We start from the raw sequence: 20,347 nt of genomic DNA, 5'->3' as shown, positions 1-20,347 counted from the left end.
TTCGGTTCATGGACTTCAAAAGAAATGGCAGCTCATTTTCTCTTGCTGGAGTGCTCCTGAGCGCTGTGCAGATTGCCATGGGTGCCTGTGTGGCCTGTGGCTTTGAGGCTCGCCTTGTGGTTTCCTTCACTTAAACCTTAAACCAAGCTCTTGAGAGAAGCTACCCGAAAAGTAATGAGCCTCAAAAGTGAATGCATTGTAACAGCAAAGAAGAAATTTAATTAGCCGCCATAATAGCATCATTTAGGCTTCTTTTTCCTTTTCTTCCTTTTAAAAATAAGCGCAGTGACTAGAAATTGCGGGTCCCACTGTCTTAGTCCCTTGAACTCTGTAACTGGGACAGAGTGTGTGTGTGTGTGTGTGTGTGTGTGTGTGTGTGTGTGTGTGTGTGTGTCTGTGTGTGTGTCTGTTCTCTACATTTCAGTTTTACAAATAGGCTCCTCTGAGTTTTAAAATTAGTAATAATTTTTTGAATGGCCGTTAGGCAGAGAAGGGAGAGATGGCAAGACAGTAAAATAGCGTGGACAGGAGTTTGGGCACTGCTAACCAACTGGGTTATGTACAGCCAGTGTTTTATCACCTTTGAGTCTTGGTTCCCTCCTCTCTAGATTGGGACTTCCAGCGCCAGGTAGGGAGGAGCAGGGATGACCCTGGCCAGTGGTGACTCTAGAGTGTTTATCTTTGAGGGACTTAGATAGGAGTGTCTTTTAACTGGAGCCCATTAGATTTAAGCTGGTTTGGGGAAGGGCTGATGGAGATTAATGGAAACAACCCAGGTCCCCACACTCCCAGACGTTGCATTTGTGTTGGCCCCTTTCTCCTTCCACACACCCCCTCAGATGGCCCAGGTGAGACTTCTTTTCCCTTTGAGGCTCAAGGACAAGTCTTCTTTTATGGCCCCCACAATCCTCCCAGGGGCTACTTAATTGCATGAGGTCAACAAAACCTCCTGCATGTCGTCCACAGACAGTCAGCATCCTCTATGTCTTCCCCAGCTTCATTGAGGCATAATTGACAAATAAAAACTGTATATATTTAAGACATACAACATGATGTTTTGATAGGCATATACATTGTGGAATTATTACCACAATCAAGCTGATTAACATAATTACCTTGTATTTGTGACTACCATACTTAAGATATAATCTCTTAGCCAATTTCAAGTGTATAATACATAATTATTAGCTATAATTATCATGCTATACATTAAGTCTCCCGAACTTTTATTTGTCTTATAACTGAAAGGTTGTGTCCTTTGACCAACATCTCCGTATCTCTCCCACCCTCCCCAGCTCCTGGTATCTGCCCTTCTGTTCTCTGTTTCTATGAGTTAGACTTTTTTAGGTCACCTATAAAAATGAGATAATGCAAATAAGCATGATAGATAGAACATCCTTTACATGTTAAGCCTGGAGCCAGCTGCCCTCTCCTGAATGACACTGGCTGAGGGGGTCCAGGCTATGGTGACTTTCCCTTGCCCCTTCCGAGTACAGAGATGATTCGACCTGAAGAGGGGCTTTGATGGGATTAAGACCACTGGGACTTAGGGATGCCATGTCTGAGGCTGTTAGAGGACAGGAGGTGAAGGAATTGCCTGAGCAGAAGCCTGAAATAAGTGCAGATATTAACTGCCTAGTTGGGGGACATATATCAGCGATCTGGGAGTACAGCAAAGCTCCAACCTCAGAGCCTAGGGGGTGTCATGCATGGAAAGTCGCAGACGGCCTGACATGAAAACTTCTCATGGCTGTAGAGTAGATTGCCATATGTCAGCCCGGGAGAAAGGTCTCAAGGCTTCCATAGTGTTTATACCCTGGGCCAAGTTCCTTCTCTCCCTTTCTCTCAACAATGCCTCGGTTAATGTAAAACCAGTCTCCCAGTGGGAAGCATGCAGTTTCCTTGTTTCTTGATCAAATGGGCAGTAGCTACTGACATTAAAGATTGATATCCATGTACATAGCTTCAATGTGGGATAAATAAGTTTACCTTGATCAAAAGGGTTGTACTTAGTGAAGAATTATGTTTTTCACTTATAGAAAGGAGAAGGAAATTAGCTAAGATGCCTTGTGATTTTTGGGGGAGCCCCGAAACCTATGATCATTGTATCCCGTGATTGTTTCACATGGGCTCATTATATTTTGCAACATAGCAAAGAGAATAAAAAGCAAGTGCTGGGGGTTCAGTCACTGCCACCTTAGCACGAAGTGCTGGTGATCCTCTGATCCTTTCTTAACTATTATTTCTGTGTCTGTGTCTTTGTTTCTTTTATCTCTTGCAACACAGTCTACCAGGAGATCCTATCTTTATTGGGGATGTCGCAAACCCCAGATAGGACTTCTTCTCCTCCCTCTGCCTTTTCTTTTGCCTGCTGCAAACAATTGTTAAATAGACCCCAATCTTTCCTTTGTGGAGATATTTCTTCATGAGTAGACAGATGATTCTAGTTTAATCATTAAAATAATATACATAACTGATTAAACAAGTTCAAATACAAAAAGATAAATAATGAAAAGTCTCTCTCTTGCTGCAGACCTCTCTAACCCACTCCTCAGAAATAATTGCAATGAGCAGCTTTGTGTCTCCTTCCAAAAATTTCCTATGCGTAGTCAAGGAAAATTTCCAAACTACGCAAAACTTCCAAACGCGTAGTACATTTGTATATATGCATTTTCAATATTTTGTTTCTGAAGGGGTAATATATCATTTACCTTTTTCTGCTCCTTGACTTTTTTCCCCACTTAATTTATAGAATAAGTTCCATTGCATGTATCCAAAAATCAAACCCAAACTGTCTTGCATAATAAACAGGATTTATTGACCTACATACCTAGAAGTTCAGAGAAAGAGCTTGATTTGATGTTGTTGTGACTCAGTGGCTTAACTATATTATTATATCAGAGGTCTGGGCTCGCCATCACAATTGTCACAGGACTTGCTAATATCCCCAGGGCTACATACCTACACGTCCATATGTAGATGAAAGAGAGAGGGTTATTTCTTGAAGTTCTCTTAGAAGAGCCAAAAAAAAACATTTATTTCTATGTTTTTCCCCCAGAGGCTCAAGCCAACAATTTTACACATCTCATTGGCATGAACTGGGTCATGTTCTCCCATCAGAACCAATCTCCTTAGAAAGCATGAGGTTACATGAATTAGTTAGGCTTCAGCCAAGGAAGTACCCACCCCAGAATCAGGAATGAGGTTATCATTTTCCAAGTATATAAGCTGCGAGTGAGTGGCAAGTGTATCCTAGCAAAAAATAAAATGATTAGCAACATTACTTGACATTATATCATGCACATATTTCCATAGCTGTACAGCTAGATATATTTCCTTTGAAAAAAAATAAAATTGTTAGTGTAGGGCTCACGTATGTGGACACAACATAATTTATTTAACCAATTCCCTGGTAATGAACATTTAGGTCATTTCCAACTCTGTCCCAATATAGAGTCATGTTTCAGTGAATTCTATACATGCGTTTTTGCATACATATGGATTAAGGGTTTATCTGTTGGTTAAATGCCCAGAAAGATGGGTTCGAGAATGTAATTAGCCTACATTTAGTTACAGAGAATCCACTCCAGGAGGTAAAGACTCAAGTTTGAACTTTCAGGGATGGTTGTCAAAATCACACTGTTGTCCTGACCCAGCGAGGGGGCTGCTGCCAGACTGGGAAGCTGCTGTATAGATATCAGCTCTCAGAGTCACACTACCACGGGGCCATGACCAGAATCAGTGACAATCAGGAAGCCACTGCTGCTGCCACTCCAGAGCTTCCCTGCACCAGGAGGAACACGGATGCTCCATGCCCACAAAGCTAGTGACCGCAGACACAGCAGGAGCAAAAGCGTCTACTTCATTTTTGCCTTCCAAATCTCACATAGCACTTCCGACTGATAGAATCAAGTTCACGTTTGGAACCTTATCTGCAAAGGGGTCTGGAAAATGCTTGCCTTTCTGGCCTCTACAATCAAGGAGGCACTTTTGGAGAAGAAAGACACTCATGCCTGCCTCTCTCACATCGTAGAGACTGTGCATTTTGTGGTGTACTAGATCCAGCCAAAATTCTCAAAGAAATTTTTTCTTAGCTGCCTATGTAAAACTAAGATCTCCGTGGCCTCCACCCCAACTTCACCGTGCCTGTGTAGACCAAAAGCCATTCTTCAGAGCCTGTATTGATTAAGGAGGATGAGCTATTGCTCTTCAGCTGCAGCAAAGGTGCAAGGTTGAGAGAAATATTATCTGCACGAGAGAAAAGCAAAGACATCATCTCTTCCAAAGAGATGAGAAAATAGAAGGTGGACTCCTGACCTGTTTGGCCATGATTAAGCATCTTTGTGGCCTGATTCTGTACCAGTTGGTCCTCACATCTCCCCCAAACATGGGTGTCATCATCTCCCGGCTGAATATGTAGACAGTGCACACTGGAACAGCCCCAGAGGGCCAGCTTCTCTTTTTTTTTTTTTTTTTTTAATTATTTTTTTTATTTTGGCATATTATGGGGGTACAGATTTTAAGGTTTCAATAAATGCCCATTCCCCCCCTCCCCCCAAAAAGTCTGAGTCTCCATCATGACCATCCCCCAGATGGTGCACATCTCACTCACTATGTATGTATATACCCGCCCCCCTCCCCCCTCCCACCTGCCCAATACCCTATTACTGTAGCACCTATGTGTCCACTTAGGTGCTACTCAGTTAATACCAGTTTGCTGGAGAATATATCTGGTGCTTGTTTTTCCAATCTTGGGATACTTCACTTAGTAGTATGGGTTCCAGCTCTAACCAGGAAAATATAAGGTGTGCTATATCACCATTGTTTCTTAGAGCTGAATAGTACTCCATGGTATACATATACCACATTTTATTAATCCATTCTTGGATTGATGGGCACTTGGGCTGTTTCCACAGCCTTGCAATTATGAATTGTGCTGCTATAAACATTCGAGTGCAGGTGTCTTTTTTGTAGAGTGTCACTGGATCATTTGGGTAGATGCCCAGCAATGGGATTGCTGGATCAAATGGTAGATTCACTTGTATCGCTTTAAGGTATCTCCATATTGCTTTCCACAGAGGTTGAACTAGTTTGCAGTCCCACCAGCAGTGTAGGAGTGTTCCTCTCTCTCCGCAACCACGCCAGCATTTATTGTTTGGAGATTTTTTGATAAAGGCCATTCTCACTGGGTTTAAGTGATATCTCATTGTGGTTTTGATTTGCATTTCCCTGATGATTAGAGATGTTGAGCATTTCTTCATATGTTTGTTGGCCATTCTTCTGTCTTCTTTAGAAAAATTTCTGTTCAAGTCCTTTGCCCACTTTTTAATGGGGTTATTTGATTTTTTCTTCCTAATTTTCGTGAGTTCTAAGTATATTCTAGTTATCAGTCCCTTATCGGATGCATAGGATGCAAAAATTTTCTCCCATTCTGTAGGTTGTCTGTTTACTTTCATGACTATTTCTTTGGCTGTGCAGAAGCTTTGTAGTTTGATCATGTCCCATTTATTTATTTTTGTTGCTGCTGTGATTGCCTTTGGGGACTTCTTCATAAACTCTTTGCCCAGGCCGATGTCTAGGAGAGTGTTTCCCACTTTCTCCTCTAGAGTTCTAATAGTTTCATATCTTAGGTTTAAGTCTGTTATCCAGCGTGAGTTGGTTTTTGTGAGAGGTGAAAGGTGTGGGTCCTGTTTTAGCCTTCTACAGGTGGCTATCCAGTTTTCCCAGCACCATTTATTAAAGAGGGATTCTTTTCCCCAGCGTATGTTTTTGTCTGCTTTGTCAAAGATGAGATGGCTATATGAGGATGGTTTTATATCAGGATTCTCACATCTGTTCCACTGGTCCATATTCCTGTTTTTGTGCCAATACCATATTGTTTTAATTACTACAGCTTTGTAGTATAGTTTGATATCTGGCATATTAATGCCTCCCATTTTGTTTTTGTTGCCTAGAATTGCTCTTGATATTCGGGGTCTTCTTTGGTTCCATACGAAGCGTAAAATTATTTTTTCTATATCTGTGAAGAATGCTGATGGGATTTTAATAGGTATTGCATTGAATCTGTAGATCAGTTTGGGTAGTATAGACATTTTGATGATATTGAGTCTGCCGATCCACGAGCATGGTATGGATTTCCATCTGTTTACATCCTCTGCTATTTCCTTCCTCAGTGTTTCATAGTTCTCCCTGTAGAGGTCTTTTACCTCTTTGGTTAAATATATTCCTAGGTACTTTAATTTCTTTGTTGCTATTGTGAAGGGAATTGAGTCTTTGATTTGGTTCTCAATTAGATTGTTGTTGGCGTATATGAATGCCTCTGATTTCTGTGTATTGATTTTGTATCCTGAGACTTTACTAAATTCATTGATCAGTTCCAGGAGTTTCTTGGTTGAATCCTTGGGGTTTTCTAGATACAATATCATATCATCAGCAAACAGTGAAAGTTTGATCTCTTCTGCCCCTATTTGGATACCTTTGATTCCATTTTCCTGTCTGATTGCTGTAGCCAAGACTTCCAGCACTATGTTGAACAGAAGTGGAGATAGTGGGCAGCCTTGTCTGGTTCCAGTTCTAAGTGGGAATGATTTCAATCCATCCCCATTCAGTATGATGTTGGCTATGGGTCTGTCATATATGGCTTGTATCATTTTTAGGTATGTCCCTTCTATGCCTATTTTCTTAAGTGTTCGTATCATGAAAGGGTGTTGAATTTTGTCAAAAGCTTTTTCTGCATCTATTGAAAGAATCATGTGGTCTTTGTTTTTGCTTCTGTTGATGTGGTGAATTGCATTTATAGATTTACGTATGTTGAACCATCCCTGCATCCCTGGGATGAAGCCCACTTGGTCGTGGTGGATTATTTTTTTGATAAGTGTCTGGATTCGGTTAGCTAAGATTTTGTTGAAAATTTTTGCATCTATATTCATTAGGGATATTGGTCTGTAGTTTTCTTTTTTTGTTGCATCCTTTCCTGGTTTTGGTATCAGAGTAATATTCGCTTCATAAAAGGTGTCGGAGAGGTTTCCGTTCTTCTAGATGTTGTGGAATAGTTTCTGCAAGATAGGTACTAGTTCTTCTTTGTAAGTATGGTAAAATTCAGGTGTGAAGCCATCTGGACCGGGACTTTTCTTTTTAGGGAGATTTTTAATTGCTGTTTCTATTTCAGCTGTTGAGATTGGTCTGTTCAGGGAATCTATTTCTTCCTGGTTGAGCCTAGGGAGGCTGTGTGTTTCTAGAAATTTGTCCATTTCCTCCACATTTTCCAGTTTGTGTGCATAAAGATTTTTGTAGTATTCATAAATTGTATCTTGTATCTCTTTGGGATCAGTTGTGATATCTCCTTTTTTATTCCTGATGGAGCTTATTAGAGATTTCTCTTTTCTGCTTTTCGTTAGCTTAGCCAATGGCGTGTCAATCTTGTTTATTTTTTCAAAGAACCAACTTTTTGTTTTATTAATCTCCTGAATAGCTTTCCTGTTTTCAATTTCGTTTAGTTCTGATTTGATCTTGTTGATTTCACTTCTTCTGCTGGGTTTGGGGTTGGTCTGTTCTTCTTTTTCCAGCTCTTTGAGTCGTTTCATTAGATTGTCTATTTGTGATCTTCTTGCCTTTTGGTTATAGGCATTTATGGAGATAAACTTTCCTCTCAGAACTGCTTTAGCTGTGTCCCAGAGGAGTTGATAACTTGTCTCTCCATTGTCGTTTTCTTCATAGAAGTTTTTTATTTCCGTCTTGATTTCTTCATTTACGAAGTAATCATTTAGTAGGAGGTTGTTTAATTTCCACGTTTTTGTGTAGAAATGTGAGTTTCTGTTAGGGTTGATTTCTAGTTTTATTCCACTGTGGTCTGAGAAGGTACATGGTATGATTTCTATTTTTTTAAATTTCTTGAGATTTTCTTTGTGTCCTAGGATATGGTCAATCTTAGAGAATGTCCCGTGAGCTGATGAGAAGAACGTATATTCAGTGGATTTTGGGTAGAATGTTCTGTAGATGTCTGTCAGACCCAATTGTTCTAGAGTTTTGTTTAAGTCCATTATTTCTTTATTAATTTTCTGTTTGGAGGATCTGTCTCGTGCCGTCAGTGGGGTGTTGAAATCTCCGGCGATTATGGAGTTGCTATTAATCCATTTGCTTAGCTCCAGTAAGGTTTGCTTTATGAATCTGGGTGCACCTAAGTTGGGTGCATATATATTTAAAATTGTTATCTCTTCTTGTTGGACTGTGCCCTTCACCATTATATAATGACCCTCTTTGTCTTTTACTACTTTTGTTGGTTTAAAAACTAAATCGTCTGAAATTAGAACTGCCACACCAGCCTTCTTTTGGCTTCTATTTGCTTGGAATATTGATCTCCACCCTTTTATTTTTAGTCTATGTGCATCCTTGCAGGTTAAATGTGTTTCCTGAAGACAGCATATACTTGGCCTGTATTTTCTTATCCATTCAGCCAGCCTATGTCTCTTGAGTGGAGAGTTTAAGCCATTCACATTTATTGAGAGAACTGATAGGTAAGGTAGATTACTGATCATTCTGTTGGGTTGGATGTTGTTGCTATGATTTCTGTCTTGAGCCATTGTAATATCTGGCCTTTAATATCTTTGGGTTTTGGTTGTTTTTATATCCGTGGATTATTATTATGATGTTCCGTGCATAACGCTGTTTTAAGTACTTCTTGTAGGGCTGGTCTTGTCTTGGTGAATTCTCTGGGCCTTTGCTTGTCTGAGAATGTTTTTATTTCTCCTTCATATATGAAGCTTAGTTTTGCAGGGAATAATATTCTAGGCTGGGCATTGTTTTGTTTCAAAAGAGTGAGAATGGGGCCCCAGTCTCTCCTTGCTTGTAAAGTCTCATTAGAGAAGTCTGATGTTATTCGAATTGGCTTTCCCTTGTATGTCACTTGCTTCTTTTGTCTTACAGCTCTTAGAAGGGCCTCTTTAGTTGATACTTTGGTCAGTCTGATGACTGCATGACGTGACGTCTTCCTGTTTGCATTGAATCTCCCCGGGGTCCTCTGGGCTTCTTGAACTTGTATATCGAGATTTTGAGCAAGGCCTGGGAAATTTTCCTCTATTATATCTTCAAAAAGCTTGTCCAGCCCTTGAGTGTTGTCTTCCTCCCCTTCGGCTAAACCTATGACCCTCACGTTAGGTTTTTTCACATAATCCCATAGCTCTTGTAGGCTTTGGTCTTTTCTCTTGTTTCTCTGCTGTATTTCTGTGACTGATTTATTTAATTGGAAGGTGCAGCTTCTCTTTTGATTGCTGGGTGCGCTGTACACACCAATTGTTAAATATTTTGAATGTCACTCTTGATCATTCCTACTTTATGGATAAGAAAACTAAGGTTCTAAAACATTAGGACATTTCCCCAAGGTTAGAGGGATGGAAAGAAACCAAGATTTGAGCCCAGTGGTGTGTGGCTCCAGAGGTTGTTTTTCTACCATGCCTATTATTGCCTTTCTGTTGAATCAAATATTAATACAAACATGCTTATATAGTACCATGTCCTTTAAAAAAGCCTCTACATTTAAAATGTACGCATCCATTGGTGAGAAATGTGGAAAAACTTTTATCCTTGACTTTTATGTGTGAAATCTCCCTTGGCCCCAAACTTACTAATTTGTTTTTTTTTTTGTTTTTTTTTTTTTTGCACCAAAAAAACATCACCAGGAAGTGAGGACCCACCTCCTGGTGCAGGTGTTAGTGATATTGTGTTCAGGGAAAACAAACCCTACCTAACCTTCTTTAAGCTTTTGTGGCTTTTGTGAATGCCACAGCTTTTTGCAGAAGGAATGTTAGATTTCTGCATTTCAAGGTTGATCATTGAAATGCAAGCTATTGTTTTTGGGGCATCACTCTCAATGGGCTTCAAACTCCCCTTTGATCTCTTCCCCCCCTTCCCTGAGCCTCTTTCTCAAAATGCTAATTTTTTTTTCCCTAGAAAGTGAGGCACTTTTCCATCTGGCTGTCCACAGACTACTCCTTCCTGACATTCCTTGAGGCTGGGAATTAGGCGTTCGGTATCAGGGCGTCCTAACATGATTTGTTTAGCTCTGCTGAGGAGTATTTATGGAAGATTTGGTTAACATTGCTGTCTATGCTGCCAAGCAGGTTTTCAGAAAACTCTTCCCCTAGTCACACTCGCTGAGGAGACAGGCAGTTTGTTTCCTATTTTCGTAAATATGAGAATATGACATTAAATGAGCCTTAGAAGAAGAAAAACAAGTCCCTATGGTTCCTGCAAATGGCAGTAATCAGAAAGCACACTATTTTGTTTAATGTTTTTAAAAAGAAACATATTCATATAACAGTTAAAAATGTTCTTGATGCCTAATATGAAAAGGATAACTGCACCCCTAAGTTTTGCTTTCAAACCAATGACACAAAGTATTCTTGGAAGAATATATTGGTGCTCACAAACACGGGCATAGGTGATCTCTTTTAAATTTGTCACCTCCAACCAGTACTGACAACAGAAAATCTTAATTTGGATTTCAGGGGAACTCTGAGAAGTCACACAAATGTTTGCAGTGCATTAAATGACCTACCATGGCATTGAAGAGAACTTCCTAGAATGAACTTGGCCTGTGCCATACTGATTAGACCTGGGGCATTGGGTGGGCAGAGGTAGGGCCTCATTTATGACCTGCCTTTAGCACGATCCAGTCAGTCAACAAACATCCAGCCAGGACTTGGCCTAGCGAGAAAGGCAAGAGATTTGATTGTCTTTCTTTTAAGTGTCACAATCCTAAATGCAATTGTTAACTGCAAATTACCCGGCCCCTTTTAAGTCTCTAGCTGCAGGATTGAAGCCCAGAGCCTTCTAATTCCTGGGGGAGGCAACATGCTGTGTGATGAAGTGTTCATTAGTTGATTGTGTAAAGTGCTTTGAAGATCTGAAGAACCAGATTTCTAGGAAGCGTCATCAACCCCCTTAAACTTTCTTTGTCTCTCTTTTACCTAAAGGCAACTCGTCAGCCCGGGGATGAGGCACCCAAAATACAGACCTTGCTCTCAAGTCCTCATTATCAAATTAGTGGCCTGGTTGAAAGGGGGGCAATTGTTTTTCCCGGAAGAGGAGATAGAAACTTGACTCTCAGAAGAGCCCTGGTTTAGAACAGGTGCTCCCCCCTGTCGACCACAGTGGCAGCTTTTATACCGAGGTGCTTAAAACATGTTGAAGGCTGGAGTGTTTGGTGATAAATTACATCAGAGGACCTGCAGGCTGATGCTCCAGTGCGTTTGGGAGGCCAGCCACTGGCAGCGGATTCTGCACAATGCCCGGGAAGCCTCCACGGGGGATAAAAGGATCAGAATTTACAGTCTAGCAGGGGTGTGAGATAAGCTCACAGATAACTATAATATAAATCAGAATGTGTTCATTAGAGCTACAGGAGAGACTCAAAGAGCAGAGAGGGGGTTAGAAAATGGGACTACTACACTTCATGCATTGAATCAGAAGTTTCAAGAAGACAGTGGCTTTGGAAAAGAGTAGCAGCAAATTATCACCCACAGTCACTGAGTCCTCCCTACGTGCTCATCGGGCTAAGTCCGTTACATGCATCATCTCATTTAATGGACCTTGACTGATAGGTAGGATTGGGCCAGGTATTATGGCTGGGGACGGTCTTGCTCAAGGGGAAGAACAAGGACAAGAGCTTGGGGCTTGTGCTCATGTTCTTGGGAACTAATGCTTAAGTTCAACTTTCATCACTCTTCTTTGCATTCTTCACATATGATCGTGGATTTGGGGGTTTGTGTTAGTTTCTACTGATTTTACTAACATGCACGAAGAGCATAACAAATTCTTTACCTCCATGCTAATTTTAATCTCCTGGTTATATGATCGTGCAGGATGTGATGGCAGCTCTGGGGCCTCGGTGTGCAAAGGGGCTGGGGGACATAGAGGGCTCGTCTAGGTAAGGCGTTTGCCCAGCAAGCACGCGCCATCTTCAGTTGATTTGTATTTGCCTCAGTTGGATCCTTGACCAGAAAAAGAACATTAGTGGGAGGACGAGTGAGATTTAACTGAGGTCTGTGAGTTAAAGGTGTTATATCCATTAATGTCCTGGTTTTGATCACTGCATGGTGGTTACATCAAATGTTAATATTTGGGGAAGCTGAGTGAAGAGTATAAGGTGACTTAGCATATTATTTTTACAACTCTGTGTAAGCCTAAAATGATTTCATAATGATGAGTTAAAAATAAAAATAAATAAAATAATGGATGTGGATTTGGAGTGATGAGGGTGGCACAGGGTGAAGGGTTTTGAGTAGAAGCCACAGCCCCGTCCCTTGCTGTGCCCTGCAGGGATGCTTCTGGAAGCACAGAGTCCTGGGCCCCAGGAGCTGCAGGGAGGGGCCTGAGCAGCTATACTTGGACAGGCTCCTCCAAATGATCCTTCTGAAGAGGTGAGTTTGGGAAACAGCATGATCTTATTTGCTCCTGAAGTCACAGGTCTAGTGAGTGGTGGAGCAGAGATTCACTGTGTTTCTTTTTCTCGTAAACCCTCTCATAAAGCCTTTCTTAGGACTTTCCTCTAACCTTGTGCGACATTTATGTGCTTATCCGTTCCAGAAACCCATGGCAGACACGTCCTCGTTTACCAACTCTCTACCCTCCCCACCTCACCAGCACCAAGCAAGCGGCCTGACACGTGGTGGGGAATGGTCTCTACATCCAGACTGGCTCTAGTGACTGCCAAGTGGCTTTTATCTCTCTGGTCATCCTGTATTAGGGTCCCACCTAATACATATATACATTGAGTAACTATTTTTGATTGGGAAGACTCTTGGATTTCCAGCTCAAGCAATGTCCCTGTTGATTTTAATTTAATTTGAAGTGTGTAAAACACACAGACACATACACATGCCTGAGTGGAATTAAATCATCGAATTTCAAATATTAATTAAAATATTAGGAAAACAACTTTGATTAAGCCAGGGACAGGATTCTTTTAAAAATTATTTCCAATGCCAAAGCCATTTCTGGGCTTTTTCTCTCTTCCGACATAGAGGTCTGAGGGTTGATCTTGCAGGTCCCTGGGAAACAGTAAGGTGGCGTGCTCAGTGACTTACCGAGATGTTTAGCACCGAGATGACCTAAGCAGGCTCTAATGTTCTGGGCCCTTGCACTCCCAGGCACTACTGTTTTGCTTCTCCTACTCTCAATAACAGGAATTAAAATAGGAAATACAAGCCATGTGAGATTCAATTGGAGGAAGTGTTGGGGTTGAACACATGCTACCCCAAAACATGGCAGCTTGGCATGGGAGAAAGCAGCAGAGGCAGGAAAGCCACTTTCACCTTCCCCTTGACCTTCTCCACGAAGCAGGTCCTAAGACCTTCATTCGAGAGTTGCCCTCACTATACCTGGAGGGAAGGAACATCCTTATCTCTGAAGACACACAAGGACACAGAAGAATCTGTACAAACAGGCCATGCTAAGCACTGTTCCCCCCATCCCCCAAATTTATCACCACTAGATCAAATCCTCTTTGTCCAGTTATATTTCTTCATGAATGTCCACTCTTCATCAAACTTAGGATGAAAGTACACAGATTTATTTGCTTCTCTGAGTCTTCATTTTCTTAGGAAGGCTCCTGTGCCATGTGAAACTTATATTAAATACACCTACCACAGTGAGAAGAGAAGGAATCCATTTCATCATCTAAAATTGTGTTTTCAGTGATGAAATTGTGTTTTAGGTAATTAAATCCTATTTATTTTTCTGCAAGAGAGTACCATGTTATCTGTTCCATGATATTTCAGAATATGTTCATAGGCATTATTTTAAAGTCTTATATTCCAAGAATATTAAAATGATGAAAGCATGGGGCTCAGAGCCCCACAGACCTGGGTTGAAATCTAAGCTCCATCACTTACTGGCTGTGGAATTGAGGTAAGTCACACAATACCTTTTGTCTCAATTTCCTCACCGGTGGTGCAGAGAATGTAGTACCCACTCTCCCCCTAACCCCGTATTGTGCTCAGGCTTAATTAAATGACATGTGTAAAGCGCCTGGCACCATGGATGTGGATCTAATGAGAGTCACCCACTGCTAATGGCACAAGCTGCAGCGAAGTTCCCTTCACATCCCACTGTCCTTCTCTTCCTTTTCGGCATCTGAACTCCAAGCATGGAACACACTCCCCTTGTCCCCTGGCTAACTCCGGATACCTGGTTGCTTCTATTCTCCTTGGCCCACCAGACTCTTACTAGAATAGGGGAGGAAAAATTTCTTTCCTGACCCTCACTAGGTTCGTGGCTGAAGCCCCTGTAACAAAAGACAGATTAACAAGAGAAAAGCAAACAGATTCATTTAATAAATTGTATGCGACACAGGAGACTCCAGAGATGAAGTTCCAAAGAAATGGGGAAACCGGTGCATTGTTATGCTTAGATCTGATGAAGAGTAGACAGTCGTGGAGAAACATAACTGGACAAAGGGGGACTGATCTAATTGTAATAAACTGGGGGAACTTAGCAAGGCCTGTTTGTTCAGATTTTTCTCTGTGTGTCCTTGTTATTTCAGAGATGAGGATGTTCCTTTCCTTCAGGTAGAGGGAGGGCACCCCTCACAGGAGGGTGTTGGGACTACTTCAAAGGAAGGTCAGAGAATTCTTTTGTCATCTGCTTCAGAGGGGAAGGACAGGTGAAGGTCAGAGAGACCTTCCTGCTTCTGGTCTTTTTCCAAATGCCAAAGTGCCATGTTTTGGGGTACTGTGTCCAGAATCCATTGATGGCCCGAGATCTGCTCACCCCTAAATCTGAATAATGAGTCATGTGCTAAAGCGTTCATGATTAATGAGGACTTTAATGGGTCATTCTTCTCTGGTTATAGCATGAGTTGTCCAAAGTCATGCAGTGAGACAGCTAGAGCTCTGGACTACTCATTTTTTAAGCCAGGCTGGGTAGTCATATGCCCTTCTTCCCATTCTATCTAGGGTTCCAGAATGTTCTCCTTCAGGATCTATATTTCATCTGGGGTGCAGTGGCTGAACCCCTTGACCTTATTTATAGCTTCGAATATTCTTTGGGTTTAGATTTTGGCTCAGAGATTTCTGGGACTAAAATTCCCCTATATTTAAGAGCTTTGGTTTCTGATTTTTCTTTTGTTTTTGCTTTTGCTTTTCCTTAAACCAGTAGAATGCTTTGGAAGGGAGAGCATGTCAGCAGTAGCCTGGACCTCACATCTTTACATTTATTTTGCTCCTAACTATGCTTTGAGGAATTGGAGAAAATGCCAATTCCTGCACTGCAATGCAACATATTGTGATAGATGCTTCTTCTGAGATCCCATATGCTTCATATTGCCATGGCAAAAGCACTGGCATAGCAAGATTTTTTTTTCTATAAATTTCCCCAGAGATTGAATTGGATTTCTGTTGGTTGCTTTTACAGCAACATTGTCTCATCAAGGAGAGAGAGAGAGAGTCAGAGAGAGAGAGAGAAAGGAGAAAGAAAGAGAAAGAGACAGAAGAAGGGAGGGAGGGAGGGAGAGGGAAGAGGGAAGGTTGCACATTAACAGATGGAGTGGGTTTTGGTGCACACGTGCTTTAAGTCACAGCCTGGGGGCCATGGCCCCAGAGTGCTCTAGTGAATCTACTAGTATAGGAACAGACCAGTCTTGGAATAATGGAAAAGCGGTGAACTTAGGAGAAGAAAGGCTCAGTTCCTGACTTGGCCACTCATCCCCTTTGGATCTGGGCATGTGCATCAGTAAGGTTATGTTTATATGATACAGTGATTCAAACAATTTTTTTTTTTTATTTCTTACATTCTGGTCTGGGCTGGCTCTAATGAGGCTGGATGATCCAAGGTGGCCTCACCCGGGGGTCTGGTGGTTGGAATGACATCAGCTGGAGTGACTTGGCCACGTGTCTCTCATCACCCAGCAGGCCAGCTCCAGCTTATCCCTAAGGTGGTAGTCATGGGGCTGTCAAGAACACTTTCCAAGTCTCTGCCGTGTCACTGTCACATGTGCTAAGGTCCTCTGTGGGTGAAGCAAATCACACATCTAAGCCCACAGTCAAGGGGTGGAAAAATAAGACTCCTTGTCTTGATGAGAGGTGTTAAAAAATCACATTGCCAAGGGGCAGCATACACGGTCTACTACAGCAGCTTGCTGAACACTCTCTGAGACCGAGTGCCCCACGTTTGGAATGTGTGAGCACTGTGTACCTAATAGTTCATGTTTATCATGTCAAATATGAACTCTTGACTCGGTAAAAGATCTTGTACCTCCCCGCTTCTCTCCCTGCTTCTGTTCCCTCTCCTTCAGCAGGACCGATCCTTCCTCTTCTTGGAACAATTTTCCTACAGGGATTCACGTGGGCTTCTTCTAGTCTTGATTCAAGGTCACATTCTGAGTGAGGTTCTCCTCAGTTACTAGATGCTAATTGTCAACCCCTCATCACCTGATATGTTATACCCTCTTGATTTGCTTTGTTTTTTCTCCTTTATAATTATCACCAAGTCACTTATTATTATTTTTTTAAAATATTTTGCTCCACCAGACATTTAATGCCATGAGGATGGGGGTATATGTGTTTGATTGATTATTTAATCTATGACATCTATGATAGTACCTAGAACATAATTAGCAATATCGATTTGTTGAATAAATAAGGAAAGATTTTAAGGAGTGTATTTACCCTGTGGTCTAAATCAAAGAATGGTTTGTTTTCCTTTGCAAAGGTCCTGAGGCACCTAACTCAGTTCCAAAGAGTCAAAGAAACTCGCCAGAAAAGTGACATCTAAGATCGAAAGGATAAGAAATAATAAAGAAGATGGCAACTGAGAAGACAAAGCAGGATACCAAGGTGGACACACAGATGGCCCACTGGGTATTTGTTCTTTATAAGAATAAGATAATCTTTGCTAATTTTTAATATACTGATTAGAACTAGAGTCCTCAGTAGGTACCAGACAGGGAGGGAATCTAACTGTCACTAATACTCGGAAAATGTCCCAATGGGGAAATCAAGGGCTCCACAACATGAAGAGCTTAACAAGACCCTCATTTATTTGTTGTTCTTACCGTATCCTGATTCACTGAGGGTTTCCTGTGTTCAGTTGTATTATAGCTATTTAAACTGCTTTTAACTAACCCTCATGAAATGGACAAGCCACTTGGAAAGATTCCTGAAAAAAAAAAAGAAAACCACTAACTTATGCTAAAGATAATACTATTAAAGCAAAAGAAAACCAAGGAAAACCAACAAGACAGAGCTAGTATTTCACATCCTCCTAAAAAACGCTAACTATCTATTCAGATCAGACAAGGGAGAAGGGTGGAGATAAAATTACACTTGGCAAGATTTGAAAAATAAATTTTCAACAATTACTATTAACAATTCCAAACAGATTATGCTTAAGCTGTTAGCAAACCAATGGCTAATGTTTCTCCAAACATTACGTTGGAGAAAATACAAAATATTATCCACCAAAAATTTTTATCTTATTTTAGCTTTTTTTTTTTACTCAGGTATCATTTATAGATAATAAATTATACAGATCATTACTGTTTGGTTCAGTTAGTTTTGAACAATTGCATATAATCATGTAATAACCACTGCAAACAAAATATAGGATATTTTCATCAACGCAGAAAATTTCCGTATTTATGTTCCCTTTGAGTCAATTCTCCGCACCTTAAATCAACTATTTTCTGACTTCTATTACCATATATTGTTTTTGTCTTTTCCTGCACTTTGTATATTGTACATGTAATCATACAGTGTGTCTTTGTGTGTGTATGGGCACCTGGCCTTTTTTGCTCAATGTAATGTCTGTAAAATTCATCTGTGTTGTTTCTGTCAGTAGTTTATATATTTTTTATTGCTAAATTGTGTTTCATGTATAAATTTACCACAAATTTTAAATTTATTCTCCTATTGATGGACATTTGGGTTGTTTCAAGGTCCTAGCAATTATGCATAAGGCTGCTATGAACATTTTTGTATAATTTTAAGTGGGCTTTTGATTTTATTTCTAGTATATAAACACCCTGGAGTAGAATTGCTAGATCAATAAAACAGGTGAATTTTTAACTTTATAAGTGGTTGTAGCATTTACATTGACACCAGAAATGTTTGTTTCAGTTGCTTTTCATCTTCACTTTCATCTTCATCCTTTCATGTTATCAGTCTATTTAATTTTACCCATTTTGTGTAGTAGTATCTCATTATAATTTCAATTTTCATTTATGTGTTTCCTAATGTCAGTTGAGCATTTTTTCACATGCCTAGTGGTCATTCCTATATTCTTTTTGGTGAAGTGTTTGTTCACATCTTTTGCTCATTTAAAAAAATTTTTTTTTCATTATTGAGTTTATATATTCTGAATAGGATTCCTTTACCCAATATTGACCCTTTGTATCTGTGGGCTCCCCATGAATGGATTTAACCAACCGTGGATCAAAAATATTGTTAAAAAACACTGTGTACTAAATATGTACAGATTTTCTTTTCCTTGTCACTATTCCCTAAGCAAGACAATATAACAACTATATTATACATTTGTATTGCATTTACATTGTATAGGTATCATAAGTAATCTAGGGATGATTTAAAGTATACAATATATATAGGTTATATATAGTAAGATATATATAGGTTATATGCAAATACTTTAATACTTTTTATAAGAGACTGGAACATCCTTGGATTTTGGTATTTGTGGCAGTTGTTGGGGGTTACCTAGAACTGAGGGAAGACTGTATGTATAACATCTATATAATACACACACACACTCACACACACACACACACACACACATCTATATTTTCCCCATCTGTGTCTTGACTATTTTTTAATGATATCTTCTGATAAATAAAAGGTTTTTATTTTGATGAAGTATAATTTATTGTGTTGTTTTTTTTTGATGATTTGTGATTTCTGTCTCCTCTCTAAGAAATCTTTGCTTATCACAAGGTTGTGAAGATTTTCTCTGTTTTGTAGTAGATTTACCTTTTTGGCTTTTATGTTTAGGTCAGTAATCCATTTCAAATTAATTTTGTGTATAGCATCAGGTAAGAATCTAGGCTTTTTATTTTCTTATATAGGTAGCTATTAGTTCCAGAGCCATTTGTTAAATGGATTTTCCTTTCCCCATTGGATTGCTTTGCACCTTGGATGAAAATCAATTGACCATATAAAAGGATTTATTTCTGGATTACATTTTGTTCCAATGATCTATTCATCTATCCACATACAAATACCATAATGATTTAGCATTACGGTAGGCCTTAAAGTCACATGGTATGAGTCCTCTTGCTTTAGTCTTGTTTTGAGGTTGATTTGGTTACTCTAGGTGCCTTACATTTCCATATACATTTTTGATACAACACACAAATTTCTATTTAAAAAGCCTGGTGGGGATTATGATTTAGATGGTGTTGAATTAAATTGGAAAGAGTTGACATCTTAACAATGTTAAGTCTTTTTAACTATAAAAAGAGCATATCTCCTCATGTATTTAGGTCTTTTAAATTTTGTCTCTGGAGATTTGTAGTTTTGAGAAGAAAGATCTTGCCTATCTTTGGTTAAATTTGTTCCAAAATTTCTTAAGTGTTTATGATTCAGTTGTATATGAAATTAAATTTTGTTCTGTTTTGTTTTCCAACTGTTTGCTGATAGTACATAGAACTATAATTAATGATTAGATGTTGACCTTGATGTGTCCTAGGATCTTGCCAAAGTCATTTATTCATTCCTGTAAATTTTTTGAGTGAGAGAGGAGTGGTTCCTTATGATTTTCTATATAACAATCATATTACTTGTAAATAGAAAAATTTTACTTCTTAGTGTTCAATCTTCATGCATTTTAATTTTTTTCTCGCCTTATTGAGTTGGCTAGATCCTCCAGTACAATGTTGAATAGAAGTGGTGAGAATGGATAACCTGGCTTTGCTCCTGCTCTTATGGCAAAATGGTTTAATATTTCACTAGTAAGTATGATGCTAACTCTAGGCTTTTCAGAGCTGCCATTTATAAGATTGAGTAATTTTTCTTCTGATCCTAGTTTTCCAAGAGCTATTATTAAGAATGGGTATAGAATTTTACCCATTTATGGAGTGGACCATTTAGTTGAGTTGGTTTTTTTTTATTCTGTGAATAAGATGAGTTACTTTGATTGGTTTTCAAGTGTTAAACCATATTGCTAACCTAAGATAAATCTCACCTAGTAATGATGTATTATTCCTTTAATACATTGCTATATTTTATTTTCTAAGTATGTTGGCATCTGTTTTTATAAGGGATAGTGATATATGTATTTTTTTCTTGTAAATTTTTTGTCAGGTTTTTGTATCAGCATAATGCTGTTATCATAAAATCAG

The sequence above is a fragment of the Microcebus murinus genome, chromosome 3, assembly GCF_040939455.1.
Source record: "Microcebus murinus isolate Inina chromosome 3, M.murinus_Inina_mat1.0, whole genome shotgun sequence".
In the NCBI taxonomy this organism is placed as follows: Eukaryota; Metazoa; Chordata; class Mammalia; order Primates; family Cheirogaleidae; genus Microcebus; species Microcebus murinus.
The sequence above is the reverse complement of the archived record's forward strand: the minus strand, read 5'-3'. Positions refer to the sequence as shown.